This window comes from Mirounga leonina, unplaced genomic scaffold, assembly GCF_011800145.1.
Source record: "Mirounga leonina isolate KUSES-001 unplaced genomic scaffold, KU_Mleo_1.0 Mir_171, whole genome shotgun sequence".
NCBI lineage: Eukaryota > Metazoa > Chordata > Mammalia > Carnivora > Phocidae > Mirounga > Mirounga leonina.
In genome coordinates, this window is record NW_023270436.1 from 9,115,236 (window position 1) to 9,129,693 (window position 14,458).

At 39.6% G+C, this 14,458-nt stretch overlaps 1 protein-coding gene across 1 annotated transcript in view; it reads right to left on the minus strand.

The window, feature by feature from the left end:
• ATXN2 (ataxin 2) overlaps positions 1–14,458 on the minus strand; it is a 119,294-nt gene that overhangs the window by 69,364 nt on the left and 35,472 nt on the right.

Genomic DNA, 14,458 nt, shown 5'->3' on the forward strand with positions numbered 1-14,458 from the left:
AATACATAAAATCTTTAAAAAAAAAAGAATTCTTACAACTCAATAATAAGACATACTAATTTAAAATGTGGGCGAAGGACATTTCTCCAAGGAAGATGTGCAAATCTCCAATAAGCACATGAAAAGATTCATTAATCACTACAGAAATGCAAATTAAAAACCACATGGGTGCTACTTCACAACCACCCACCAGGACAGTATTATCAAAAAGACAGACAACAGCTACTGATGAAGATACGGAAAAACTGGAGCTCTAACACACTGCTGATGGGATGGTAAAATGATATAGCCACTCTGAAAAACCATCCTAGCAGTTCCCCTGAAAGGTTAAACTTTGAGTTACCATATATGACCCAGCAATTCCACTCCTAGGTACATGCCCAACAGAAATGAAAACATAATGTCCACACAAAAATCAGCATATGGAGGTGCCTGGACAGCTCAGTCAGTTAAGCACCCGACTCTTGATCTCAGCCCAGGTCTTGACCTCAAGATCATGAGTTCAAGCCCTACACTGGGCTCCACACTGGGCGTGAGCCTACTTAAAAAAAAAAAATCAGCACATGAATGATCCTAGCAGCATTATTCTTTTTTTTTTTTTTTTAAGATTTTATTTATTTATTTGAGACAGAGAGAATGAGAGAGAGCAAGTACATGAGAGGGGGGAGGGTCAGAGGGAGAAGTAGACTCCCTGCCGAGCAGGGAGCCCGATGCGGGACTCAATCCAGGGACTCCAGGATCATGACCTGAGCCGAAGGCAGTCGTTTAACCAACTGAGCCACCCAGGCGCCCTCCTAGCAGCATTATTCTTAACAATTAAAAAGTAGAAACAGGGGCACCTGGGTGGCTCAGTCATTAAGCGTCTGTCTTCGGCTCAGGTCATGATCCCAGGGTCCTGGGATCGAGCTCCGCGTCGGGCTCCCTGCTCTGCGGGAAGCCTGCTTCTCCCTCTCCCACTCCCCCTGCCTGTGTTCCCTCTCTCTCTGTGTTTCTGTCAAAGAAATAAATAAAATCTTTAAAAAAAAAAAAAAGTAGAAACAACTGAAATGTCCATCAACTAATAAATGGATAAATAAAATGTAGTATACCCAGAATGGATGTAAAGGACATTATGCTAAGTGAAGTAAGTCAGGGGAAAAAAAAAAAATATATATATATATATATGATTTCACTTATATGTGGAATATAAAAAAATGAACAAACAAAATAAAACAAAAAACAATGCTAAACACAGAACTGGTGGTTGCCTGAAGGGAGATGGGAGGAAGAAAGTTTAGGGGTGCGAGGGTGGCTCAGTCAGTGAAGTGTTTGCCTTTAGCTCAGGTCATGATCCCAGGGTCCTGGAATTGAGCCCTGCATCCGCTCCTTCCTCCCGCGGGGAGGCTGCTTTTCCCTCTCCCTCTGCTTGTGTTCCTTCTCTCGCTGTCAAATAAATAAATAAAATCTTAAAAAAAAAAAAAAAAAAGGATAACTTAAGGCTGTATCTCTTTTGAAATGACCACCAAATGGCAAAATCGTAAAAACTTCGAGGCTACGAAGCCTCAAATTCCTAAATCCCTTTAAGAGAAAATTATATTTAATAAGATTTTATTGTGGATGTAAGTAACTTCTGGGATCTGACATCATTTAGTCATCTGGAAATAAAGACTACATTGCTTAAGAGCAACGTTGGAAAGACTCAAAAGGGATGTCATCCATTTAAAAGTACAGCAACATACTTTTTATGAAGCCTATACGATTTCAAAATGCAGCCTTTAAGAAGGGAAAAAAAAAAAAAAAAGGCCGGGGTTGGGGTGGGGGGAATCTTTTCTCCTTGATAGCTATATGCAACTATTAAAAAAAAAAGTCATTATTCCCTCTTCTCTGACAACAAATACAGCCTAGAACAGTGCTTACTTTTTAACTGTGATTTCCAAAAAAGCTTCTGAGTCCTAGAACTCAAAGTAAATTTATTACCACTCAAGTGAGAAATGACAGAACCTTAGCAAGAAAATTGAGATGGAGGCTGTCAGAACTGCGGCAGTAGGCAACGATCTATAAAGGACATCAGCTTCAAAAGTGCAAATACAGTGGAGGAAAGCAGCAATAATGGGCTTTGTGAAACACAGTAAGCCACCTGAGAAAATTCCTTCCTGAGCAAGATGTTGCTCCAAGGAAAAGGACAGTATATCATGTTGGGAGTCTTCAGTTTCAGTCCACACGTTACCTGCTGTGTTAAAAATAAATTAAGTATTAAAAAACAGACTATGGTTTTCTAGTTAGAATCAAACCAAACACTCAAATCGTTTTCTTTTGTTCTTCTCTGACATCTGACCTAGGTATCCTTTTGACCAAAGTCTGGAAAGAATCAACAGATGTGGAAAAGCAAACCCCAAATACTGTTCTTGTTAAAAATACAGCTTGCGGGCGCCTGGGTGGCTCAGTTGGTTGAGCGACTGCCTTCAGCTCAGGTCATGATCCTGGAGTCCCGGGATCGAGTCCCGTGTCGGGCTCCCTGCTCGGCGGGGAGTCTGCTTCTCCCTCTGATCCTCCCCCTCTCATGCTCTCTGTCTCCCATTCTCTCTCTCAGATAAATAAATAAATAAAAATCTTAAAAAAAAAAATACAGCTTGCAATTCAATTTGTGTCTCTATCCCACTTATGGAGCCCAATAGGTAAGCTTAGAGTATAAGTAGGAAACAGGATAATCTGAATCAATGCACCATTTAGAAAGTGCACAGGATATAGGCCTTCCACAATAAATGGCCCTATAAATGCTTCTCATGCTACAATATTTGACCAAAAGTTTAAATAAAGTGCTTAGAGTCAGTAGCTCTATTTAGACAGCGCCAAATTGTGTCAAAATGCATTAATGATAAAGAAACCTTATATTCTTCTTATATAAAATTATATTTTACAGTACTATGATGAAATAATATTAAAATCCCTCAGAGGAAAATATACCCAACTTAAATATGAAAAAGCAGTTCTTATTTTCCTTACTAATAAACTCTGAAAAATGTACATATTGGATTCTCTAAACTTCAGGCAAAATATTTTTAAGATAAACTATTTCCTCTTATTTTTACTAACCCAGTATATAACATGAAAACACTGGAAGTAATATAACATTTGAGAAGCAATCTTCTTAAAATCTAAATTAGCAAAATTAAAAGTTGAGCTAAAATTTTCAGAAATTTTACTTTTTTTTTTTTTTTAGAAATTTTCCCATTTAATATACCGCTGTGTAAGACTTAAAAATCAACCAAGTATCAGGAGTAAAAGCTTAAACCGACAGGGGCACCTGGGTGGCTCAGTGGGTTGAACATCCGACTCCTGATTTCAGCTCAGGTCATGATCTCAATGTCCTGGAATCAAGTCCCATGTTGGGCTCTGTGCTTAGCAAGGAGTCTACTTGTCCTTCTCTTTCTGCTCCTCCCCAACTCACTTTCTCTCTCAAATAAATAAAATCTTAAAAAAAACAAAAAACCTTAAACCTGCAAACTAGATTTCTGTGAGAAGATCTAAATGAAGATCAATAGCCAAGACTCCACAGAATCAAATGCACACCAAATCCTACAGCAAAGCCAGATTAATATAACACACAGAACAAGAGAAAAATGGAAACCCACTTTTGAGGCTTGATTTACTTAAACAAGGTGATAGGGGCACCTGGATGGTTAAGTTAAGCGTCTGCCTTCAGCTCAGGTCATGATCCCAGGGTCCTGGGATCAAGCCCCATGTGGGGCTCCCTGATCAGCAGGGAACCTGCTTCTCTCTCTCCGAGTCCCCTCTCCCCTGCTTGTGCTCTCTCTCCTCTCTCTCTCTCAAATAAATAAAAATCTTAAAAAACAAAAAACAAAACAAAAAAAATCCCACCAAGGTGACAGATACCAGAGAATGTTAGATTTCTATTTCCTATATTATCTCCAAAAGAGATCAAAAGAAATTCTAACAAAGATGCCAAAAGAAAGATATTTTGTAGGGTATCAGGAGGTGACATTCTGTTTTCAGCCTTTCCATTAGACTCCTGGTTCAGAACCCATTTTGAGGGGGTAGGGGGAGTCTTTAGTCTATACCATCAGAAATAATGAAATGGGTCAATGGGTCTAATCATTACTAGAGCAATTTTTTTAATAAAAAGGTAACTGTTTTCATCTCAAAAGTTAAAGAGAGAGAAGGGAAAATGGAAAGAAAGTGATTTTGTTGAAAATTTAGGGGGAAAAAAGTAAATTCAGAAATGTTCAGGAAACAAAAAACAGAATTTAGGAACTGAAGTGCCAATACCATTAGCCAATACAATATTTTTTTACAACTTACTCTTAATTCTATAGAAAAGTGTTGAGACCTAGGTTAAGAAAAAGCTAGTAAATAAAATTAATTCCAATTCTTACAGCTGTACAAACACCTTTCTGTTTCCTTGGCAAATATGTAGAACACTTTACAAATCAGACTGTTCTTTTCTTATGTAAATTAGAAGAACCACCGTTCAAGTGCACATACTCCCTTAAAACTCTCTGCCAGGACTGATCTGGGTAAAAAAGTAGTCAAATGGAAAAGAAATTAAAATGCAGACAATTTATCCACATTCCTTCACTGCCCTGCTTTATTACTTTTTTTTTTTTTTTTAAGATTTTATGTATTTATTTGGCAGAGAGAGACACAGCGAGAGAGGGACCACAAGCAGAGGGAGTGGGAGAGGGAGAAGCAGGCTTCCCGATGAGCAGGGAACCCAATGCGGGGCTCGACCCCGGACCCTGGGACCATGACCTGAGCCGAAGGCAGACGCTTAACGACTGAGACACCTCAGTAGGCGCCCCTATTACTACTTTAATATACGCGCTATTCATAGGACTTCATTGAGTCTGTGAAGAGCAAGAGAAAAAATAAAACTAAAACCAGACAGTAATTGAGTAAACTAGCACTGTTACACTGCTGCCAAGTAAACCGTCTTCCTGGACTCCTCTGAATTACCTACCAAGAGAGCTCAAAAATGCTACTTGTTTTTGCTTAAACTGTCCTGACTAGCGGAGTGTAAGTTGTTTTCTGATACCCTATCATGGGCTAGTATTAATCTTGCTCACTTTTATCATTCAGCAAGCTGACCAAATAAAAATCATATTCCATTGCTTTGAAACTACATCTCTTTGATTACTAGTGAGGTGGACTACCTTTCCATATGTTCACTGGCCATTTGAAAAACTTCTTTTATTCGTTTTTTCCCAGTTTGTAGCATGTCTTCTAAAATTTATGGTACTTTTGGACACATCTAAGTCTTTAATTTTTTATACTCAACTATTTCTGTCTTTTATATCATGAATTTTGGCTTTGGTGGTCATGCTTATAAACTCCTTCATAGATTTCCTCTGGAATTTCTATGTAAGCTTTTTTTTTTAAATACTTCTCTTTTTAGCCATTTAGGGTTTATTTTGGTGGTGAGTATGAAGCAGGCATCTAATTCCCCCCAAATGTTGTACCAACATCATTTTATAAATAAATAATCCACCTTTACTACAGACTTAAAGAGTTATCTTTATCATATTATTAGCAAAATACCCATATGAATTTTATCTGTTTTGGATTCTCTATTCTTTGCCACTATGGCAACTATGGTTTAATTCTGATCCATTTTAATGTTTCGTAGGGCAAGTCCTCCTTCATGACTCTTATAGAAAAATTTCTACAATTTTCTAAATAAGTACTATCTTATAAATTTTAGAATCATTCTGTCACTTTCTACAAAAACAGAGATACTATCTTTAGTGATTACTTTGAGGAAAAAGGACAATCTTACAGTGTTACGTATTTCCATTCAAATGGCATGTTTCTCCCTTTAGTCGAATCTACTTTTATTTCCTTCAGTAGTGTTTTCATAAACACTATGCTTATTTCTACGCTCTTCTAAGTCTTGTTCCTTTGTGAAGACGTTTTCCTTTTAAACCATCTAGCTGATTAATGCTGTCCAGCAGTTATCAATAGTTTTCATATATATCTTAAATCAGACCACCTTACTCTTATTAGTATTATTTTTATTTTATCTAAATAAAATTCTATTTTATTCTAGAGGTTTTCGTTTGCTTTTTATTTTGTTTTTAATAAATGAAGAATTATTGTTTTGACCTTGGCATACACATGAAGAATACAGCAGAGAATTTTTATATACTCTAAAACCATATAAAGAAATGAAATTTTAACAAATCAAAGATCGTATTTTTTATTTTTTATTTTTTTTAAAGATTTTATTTATTTATTTGACAGAGAGAGACAGCGAGAGCAGGAATACAAGCAGGGGGAGTGGGAGAGGGAGAAGCAGGCTTCCTCCTGAGCAGGGAGCCTGATGTGGGACTCGATCCCAGGACCCTGGGATCATGACCTGAGCCGAAGGCAGATGCTTAACGACTGAGCCACCCAGGCACCCCAAAGATCGTATTTTAATAAACATGCAATACTTCCCTATTGCATACCTCCAACTACGCTGTTTAATGTTTCATCACCTGTTCTACTATACCTATTTATTTTTTTAAATCTCAATAACCTCTGTGCCACCTCCATACTGGCCTCAGTAAATGTTAGTTTCCATCTAACCACTTGGCCCCAGCATGGACACACAACCTTCTCTTACTAGCCCACAGCAAAGGTGAGGCAGTCAACTTTCTGATGGTTCAAGTTTTAATAGAAGAGTATTAGAACACAGAATTACTCAGCTAGCTCACTAGAAAAACTAGTCCAAAGCCCACAGGCCCAAGCCAACCTCTTTACAGGGCTTTCCTGCACCGCTCCATGGATATCCCCCAGCCAAGACCACCTGCTTATCCATCATGCCATCTGCCTACTCACCACAGGGCCTATCCTCCCTCCTGTCAAAGGGCAGACTGCTGATCATGAACACTTGTCCAGCTTTATAGCTGCTTGCCTGTCCAACATTAGCACTCCTTGCCCATCTACAGAGCCTACTGCCTGCACTCTTAGCTCCAAGAATGTGCCCCTTCAGCTGCAAGGCTTGTGGCCTGATCACCCTACTACAAGACCACCCGTGAATGAATTTAGAAGAATTTAGACTCCTCAGAATTCAAGGTTTTCCAAGTCATAGCCTGCGGAGATTTGTCTCTTTCTTAGGTATGACTGATATGGCCTTCCTAATGTCATGCCCTTCAGAAGAGATCATTCTCGGGGCACCTGGCTGGCTCAGTCAGCTAAGCATCTGCCTTCAGCTTGGGTTGTGAGCTCGCGATCCTAGGATCGGCCCCTAGTTGGGCTCCCTGCTCAGCAGGGAGTCTGCCTCTCCCTCTGCCCCTCCTCCTGCTCGTGCTCTCACTCTTTCAAATAAATAAATAAAATCTTAAAAAAAAAAAAAAAAAGAGAGAAGAAGAGCTCATTCTCTGTTACTCACAGGACTGTGCCCTATCAGAGCTACAGGACAACCACATGAGAACACAATAGTGTCACACCAGAATAAAATAATCTATATGACTTTATTTCTCTACCCTCTAATCACACATTCACACCCCAAATTCCTCCAACTACTACAACAATTCTTCATGTCTCTGAACTCTATTTGGAATTCAATGCCACCAATTTTAACATTCCATTTTTCTTGAATTCCTTCACGTGCCTTGGTATTTCCAACTATGAAAATGCCTGGAGCAGAACTTCTTAACATGGACATGTACATGAACTCCCTAGGGAACTGTGAACACTACAGAATTAAATGTAAAAGTCTATGTGCATGTTTTTTCTAGGTTCAGGGTATACAGTTTCACTAAGTTCTCAAAAGGGACCCAAAATAGATTAAGTCTTGAATTTCTCTGTACTGTCTATAGCAACAAGCACAGCAATGAACACATTCCAGGGCTCAGTAAGTATTTGTTGGCTGGCTGTATACATAAGACTTAACTTCTAGTTTCTCACTCTTTGTATAAAATAGTAATTTTTAAAAAATATGTGAAAAAAAAAAATAAAAAATAAAAAATATGTGAAGGTCCTAATTTCATTCATTCAAAAAACATTTACACTGTGCCTGTCCAATGTGGGAAAACACTACATTAGGCTCCAAGGATTAAAAAAAAAACAAAAACAAAAAACAGTATCCATGCACAAGGAGCTCAAAGTTTAATAGGGGAGACAGAATCATCTAATTGTATAATACAAGGTATAAAGGCAATACAAAAGATGCTGGGAGTGGGCTTATATGTGGTCGCTGAAATTAGGAGACTATAAAACGACTGAGAGGCAGTAAGACCAGTGGGCAAAGAAACAAGCACTGGGAACACACACACATTTAAGAGCACTTTGACAGAAATGAACCCCAAGACTGGGCAGGGAAGGAATGATGAATAAAACACATGAAAAACAGAAGAGCAGCTTCTGAGGGAGGATGAAACCAACAGTGTCAAAAGCCACACTAAAGTCTGAAAAAGACTACAAAGGACCTAGCAATGAGAGGTTACTTCCAGGTAGTTCCCCAGTAGTGAACATAAAAGTCAGATTATGTTGCAAAGAGGAGTCAATAGAAAATAAGAGGGGCGCCTGGGTGGCTCAGTCGTTAAGCGTCTGCCTTCGGCTCAGGTCATGATCCCGGGGTCCTGGGATTGAGCCCCGCATCGGGCTCCCTGCTCCGCGGGAAGCCTGCTTCTCCCTCTCCCACTCCCCCTACTTGTGTTCCCTCTCTCGCTGTGTCTCTCTCTGTCAAATAAATAAAATCTTTAAAAAAAAAAAGAAAAGAAAATAAGAGTTAAGATGTTTGGATAATGGGGCGCCTGGGTGGCTCAGTCAGTAAAGGGTCTGCCTTCGGCTCGGGTCGTGATCTTGGGGTTCTGGGATCGAGTCCCATGTTAGACTCCCTGCTCAGCAGGAAGTCTGCTTCTCCCTCTGCCCCTTCCCCCCATGTGCTCTCTCTCAAATAAATAAATCAAATCTTAAAAAAAAAAAAAAGATGTTTGGATAAGAAAGGAAGACAGGATAGTAAGTGGGAGTTCAGGATAAAAAGGAATCCTCTTCAGGAGGGGAGGGACTTGAATAGGTTTTCTGGCTAAAGGGAAGGAGTAACTGGAGAGGAAGAGGTTGAAGAGTCTGGAAACAGAGGTGACATAAAAGAGCAAAAATCCAGGAATGGGGACGCCTGGGTGGCTCAGTCGACTGGGCGTCTGCCTTTGGTTCGGGTCATGAACCCGGAATGCCGGGATCGAGCCCCGCGTCAGGCTCCCTGCTCAGAGGGGAGCCTGCTTCTCCCTCTGCCTCTCACCCAGCTCGTGTTCTTGCTCTCTCTCTCAAATAAATGGATAAAATCTTTGAAGAAAAAAGAAAAAAAAGAAAGAACCCAGGAATGGTAAAGTCAAGGGCATGATGGGAGAAGTTGGGATTCAAGAGGAAGTGAAACATCCCATCTACTAAAACCAAAGGAAAGAGAGTAATGATGGCAAGGGTAAGATAAAGTTGTAGGTAAAGGAGGGAGCAGACAGTTGATGATGGGAGACCATTCCCAATAACTAATTTTCTCACTTGTCATTTTTCAGTTATTGTGACAAAAAGCTGGAAAGAGGGGCGCCTGGGTGGCTCAGTCGGTTAAGCGTCTGCCTTCGGCTCAGGTCATGATCCCAGAGTCCTGGGATCGAGTCCCGCATCGGGCTCCTTGCTCAGCAGAGAGCCTGCTTCTCCCTCTGCCTGCCTGCCACTCCCCCTGCTTATGCTCTCTCTCTCTCTCTCACTCTCTCTGTGTCAAATAAATAAAAAGCTGGAAAGAAAAGTGACTCTTCAAACTAAATCCCATTTCAATGGTCACAAATAAGGAATAGATGAAATTACACAGTATTAAGAGTCAAAGAATGAGTTAGAGACAAAGTATGTTCTATGTTATTTCACCAAAGACAGTACAGTATGTATTTTTGATCAGCTCTAACAACCCAAACACAGTAGGAAAAAAGATCTAGGATGAGAGTTGACAATGTTTTTCTATAAAGAACCAGAAAATATTGTTTGGCTTTGCAAGCCATACAGTATTACAACTACTCAATTCTATCGCTGTAGCATCAAAGTGGCCACAGACAATACATAAACAAACAGGCATACTGTGTTACAATAAAACTTTATTTACCAATGAGTGGATTTGGCCCACAGGCCTTAAGTTTGCTGACCCCTGTTCTCTAGACTGAGAACATGCCAAGGAAATGAAACAGTAGAAAGAAGCCTAAGTCAGGAGCAGGAGAATAAAATAAGAAAGTAGACACAGGGGGCGCCTAGGTGGTTCAGTTGGTTTAGCGTCTGCCTATGGCTGAGGTCATGATCCCGGGGTCCTGGGATCAAGTCCTGCATTGGGCTCTCTGCTCAGCGGGGAGTCTGCTTCTCCCTCTCCCTGCTGCTCCCCCTGCTTGTGCTCTCTCCCTCTCTCTGTCAAATAAATAAATAAAATCTTAAAAGGAAAAAAAAGAAAGAAAGGAAAGGAAGGAAGGAGCCAGAAAACTAAACTGTAGTTGAGTTGGGGTATTAAATCAAAGAGCAAATAGGAATAAAGGAACAACAGAAAAAGCAGAAAGAGAGTGAAGGAGAAAAGCAGACGAAGAAACACTGGAAAAAGAAAGGAAACCAGGTAAAAAGTGAGTAGAGATAATACATCAACTCCAAGGTAGAAAGATGCAGAGAGAAAAACAGGTTTATGCCCTAAAAAATAGGTGGCAAAATGAAGCAGGATGAAAATGAGAGCATCCCAGGTCTGTCTGCAATGGAATTCAGATAAAGGATAAAACACATACTAATTTTACAGTGATAATCTGATGGTCTAATTACGGGTGTGCAAAAAGAACCCACAGCTTACAAAATGTAGTTACTTTTCATTTGGCCCGCAAATCAATCCGGTAACATACACAGCATCCAAGAGATCAAATGAAACTTATTCACGATCATAAAAAGAAATCAATTATTTCTAGGCCTCTTATTCACTTGCATATGCATATGAATATGACAACTTTAAAAACATATTAAAATGAAAAAGAAAAACTTATGAAAATCAGTAAAAGTCAGCATTAAGAAGTTAAAAGCCATATTAACCTAACTTTTAAAAGCTTCCCCAAAAATTGGGCGCCTCAGTGGCTCAGTCGGTTGAGCGACTGCCTTCGGCTCAGGTCATGATCCCAGCGTCCTGGGATCGAGTCCCACATCGGGCTCCCTGCTCTGCAGGGAGCCTGCTTCTCCCTCTCCCACTCCCCCTGCTTGTGTTCCCTCTCTCGCTGTGTGTCTCTCTCTCAAAATAAATAAATAAAATCTTTAAAAATAAATAAATAAATAAATAAATAATAAAAGTTTCCCCAAAAATAAAGCCAAAGATTTAAAAAAGAATCTTGAATAATATAATATGTATATTTATATTATATAGGAATTTTGTTTCCTTTTGGCTTTATTTGTAGGGAAACCTTTTAAAGTGAATGCAGATTTATTTGACACAGCTAAACAACAAATTAGACCACATAATTTATGTCACAATAGTACAATGTTTAAGAACATAATGTTGGGGGGTGGTGCCTGGGTGGCTCAGGTCATGATCCCAGGGTCCTGGGATTGAGTCCTGCATCGGGTTCCCTGCTCAGCAGGGATCCTGCTTCTCCCTCTCCCACTCCCCCTGCTTGTGTTCACTCTCTCGCTGTCTTGCTTTGTCAAATAAATAAAACCTTAAAAAAAAACATGATTTGGGGGTTAGTGGGTGCTGGGTTTGTGTCCTCACTTTACCAAGTTACTGGATTGTGTCTTAATTTTTTTAATTAATGAACCATGCCAATTAATTACTCTAAAAAAGTTTTCTCTAAGTATACTAACATTATCTCCAAAATAATACTTATAGAGGGCAACTTCTGACAGGATAGTATTAAAAACCTGGCTTAAGAGACCTGAAATCCTAAACACATGATTTAATACTATTTTCAGGATACTATGCACTGGACACAATTGTATAATTCACTAAACCACTACAGTCTTTAAAATAAAATACCCGGGCGCCTGGGTGGCTCAGTCGTTAAGCGTCTGCCTTCGGCTCAGGTCATGATCCCAGGGTCCTGGGATCAAGTCCCGCATCGGGCTCCCTGCTCCTTGGGAGCCTGCTTCTCCCTCTCTCTGTCTCTCATGAATAAATAAAATCTTGAAAAAAAAATAAAATAAATAAAAAATTAAATACCCAAAATTACTCCACTATGGGATATCCTCATCAAGAAAACTGTATTTTTATGTATATAGCAAAATACATCCAGCCTGTTATGAGTGTACTGAACACTGTCAAAGCTGTCTCTCTGACCTGTATGTTCTTGGCTTTCTACAATGAACACAAATGACCTGAGAAATAAAGACATAATAAAATAATAAAAAATTTAAAGACATTATTTTGAAGAGGATCAAAGAATGGGATACCATAGATATTTCCAAGTAATATTTATCTTTCCAAATTTGAGAAATGCCAATTCACTTTAAAAAACAAAACACAAAGTCTATTGTGAATGGCTGTTAGCTAAACGGCCTGGTACCCAACAGAGTAAGGAACATTTTGTTGTTGTGTCCAATACTTTTTCTAGAGTGTTATGGACTAAAATTCAACTGAAATTGTATTTTCCCTTTCAGCTTATTATCCAAAATTAATTTTTAAGTTTAAAACAGTAAAATACTTCAACAGTATAAGCATAAATACAATTTTGTGGTCCTAGGCATAAACAAGACCAACTCCTAAGGCAGCAACTAAAAAAAAAAGACTTGTTTCCTTGTATGGACCATTGAAGGACTCTTAGACAAAGAGTTGTGAATCAGAGACACAGACATTTGAGAAGGTACAAAAACAGAACACAGTGCTTTCTTCAGCATGGCAAAGCGGTTAAAGGTACCTAGCACTGCTAGCTTCTGAAAAAAACAAGCTAACTATAGGTGAGAACCTTGTTACGGGTCCAAGAGAATGGCTTTAACTTTCTGGTGGCTTGTATTTCTCAATAACAGTGTAGAAAAATAAACACAGCAACAAAAACAGCTATTGATATAGACTGAATAATGAAAATCAAAAATAGTGGTGAGTTAAAATTCACAAGAGAATGGACTACAGGGGCGCCTGGGTGGCTCAGTCGTTAAGCGTCTGCCTTTGGCTCAGGTCATGATCCCAGGGTCCTGGGATTGAGCCCCGCATCAGTATCCCTGCTCGGCAGGAAGCCTGCTTCTCCCCCTCCCACTCCCCCTGCTTGTGTTCCCTCTCTCGCTGTGTCTCTCTCTGTCAAATAAATAAATAAAAATTAAAAAAAAAAAAAAGAGAGAGTGGACTACAGAATTTGACCAGAAAAATCAATTTTAAGAATTTTAGAACCAAGTTCAAAATTGCCCAGAAGAGCCTTTCAACATGTTATGAACACTCAACACTGCAGAGTATGCTCTCTGAACAAGTAACAGCAATTCCCATATTTCCCTCCTCAGTGGACACTTGAAACAGACTAAATTTTAATATAACTACATCACCCCTTTTATATTTTCAAAACATAGTCCCATACTCTGAAATTTTTTTTTTAAAGATTTTATTTATTTATTTGACAGAGAGATAGAGGGAGAGGGAGAAGCAGACTCCCCACTGAGCAGTGAGCCTGATGTGGGGCTCGATCCCAGGGCCCTGGGATCATGACCTGAGCTGAAGGCAGACGCTTAACCGACTGAGCCACTCAGGTGCCCCCCATACTCTGAAATTTTTAAAAAAATATGCATGTTCTACTTCTTTACCTTTTTCATCTTCATTAGATGATCGTTTTTCCATCCACAGCTCTCTGCCTTTCTCCCTTAGACCTGTGCTTTATTTCCAGGTCACAAAACTAAAACATTTATAGAACTATAAGCATAATAAAACTAGATAAGCATTATTTATAACCATTTTAAAACTAAAAATTTAGGGGCGCCTGGGTGGCTCAGTCATTAAGCATCTGCCCCCGGCTCAGGTCATGATCCCAGGGTCCTGGGATCAAGCCCCCATCGGGCTCCCTGCTCAGCGGGACATCTGCTTCATTTCTCCCTCTCCCACTCCCCCTGCTTGTGTTCCCTCTCTCGCTGTGTCCCTCTCTGTCAAATAAATAAATAAAATCTTTAAAAAAAAAAAAATTTATAAACTAAAGGACTGTAAGCCAAATAGGACAAGAAATTTCAGTTGAGTATAATCTGTAGCATTCTTGACCATGAACTGTAGAAAATTCTCTACAAACTTTTTTTTTTTTTTTTTTTAAGATTTTATTTATTTGACAGAGAGAGACACAGCGAGAGAGGGAACACAATCGGGGGGAGTGGGAGAGGGAGAAGCTGGCTTCCCGCTGAGCAGAAAGCCCGCTGCGGGGCTCGATCCCAGGACCCTGGGATCATGACCTGAGCTGAAGGCAGACGCTTAATGACTGAGCCACCCAGGCACCCCTCTTTACACACCTTTTTAGTAGAACACAAACTCTCATTATTTATCCTACTAAAAGTACCAAGGACTCTTCCTCTGAAGTTT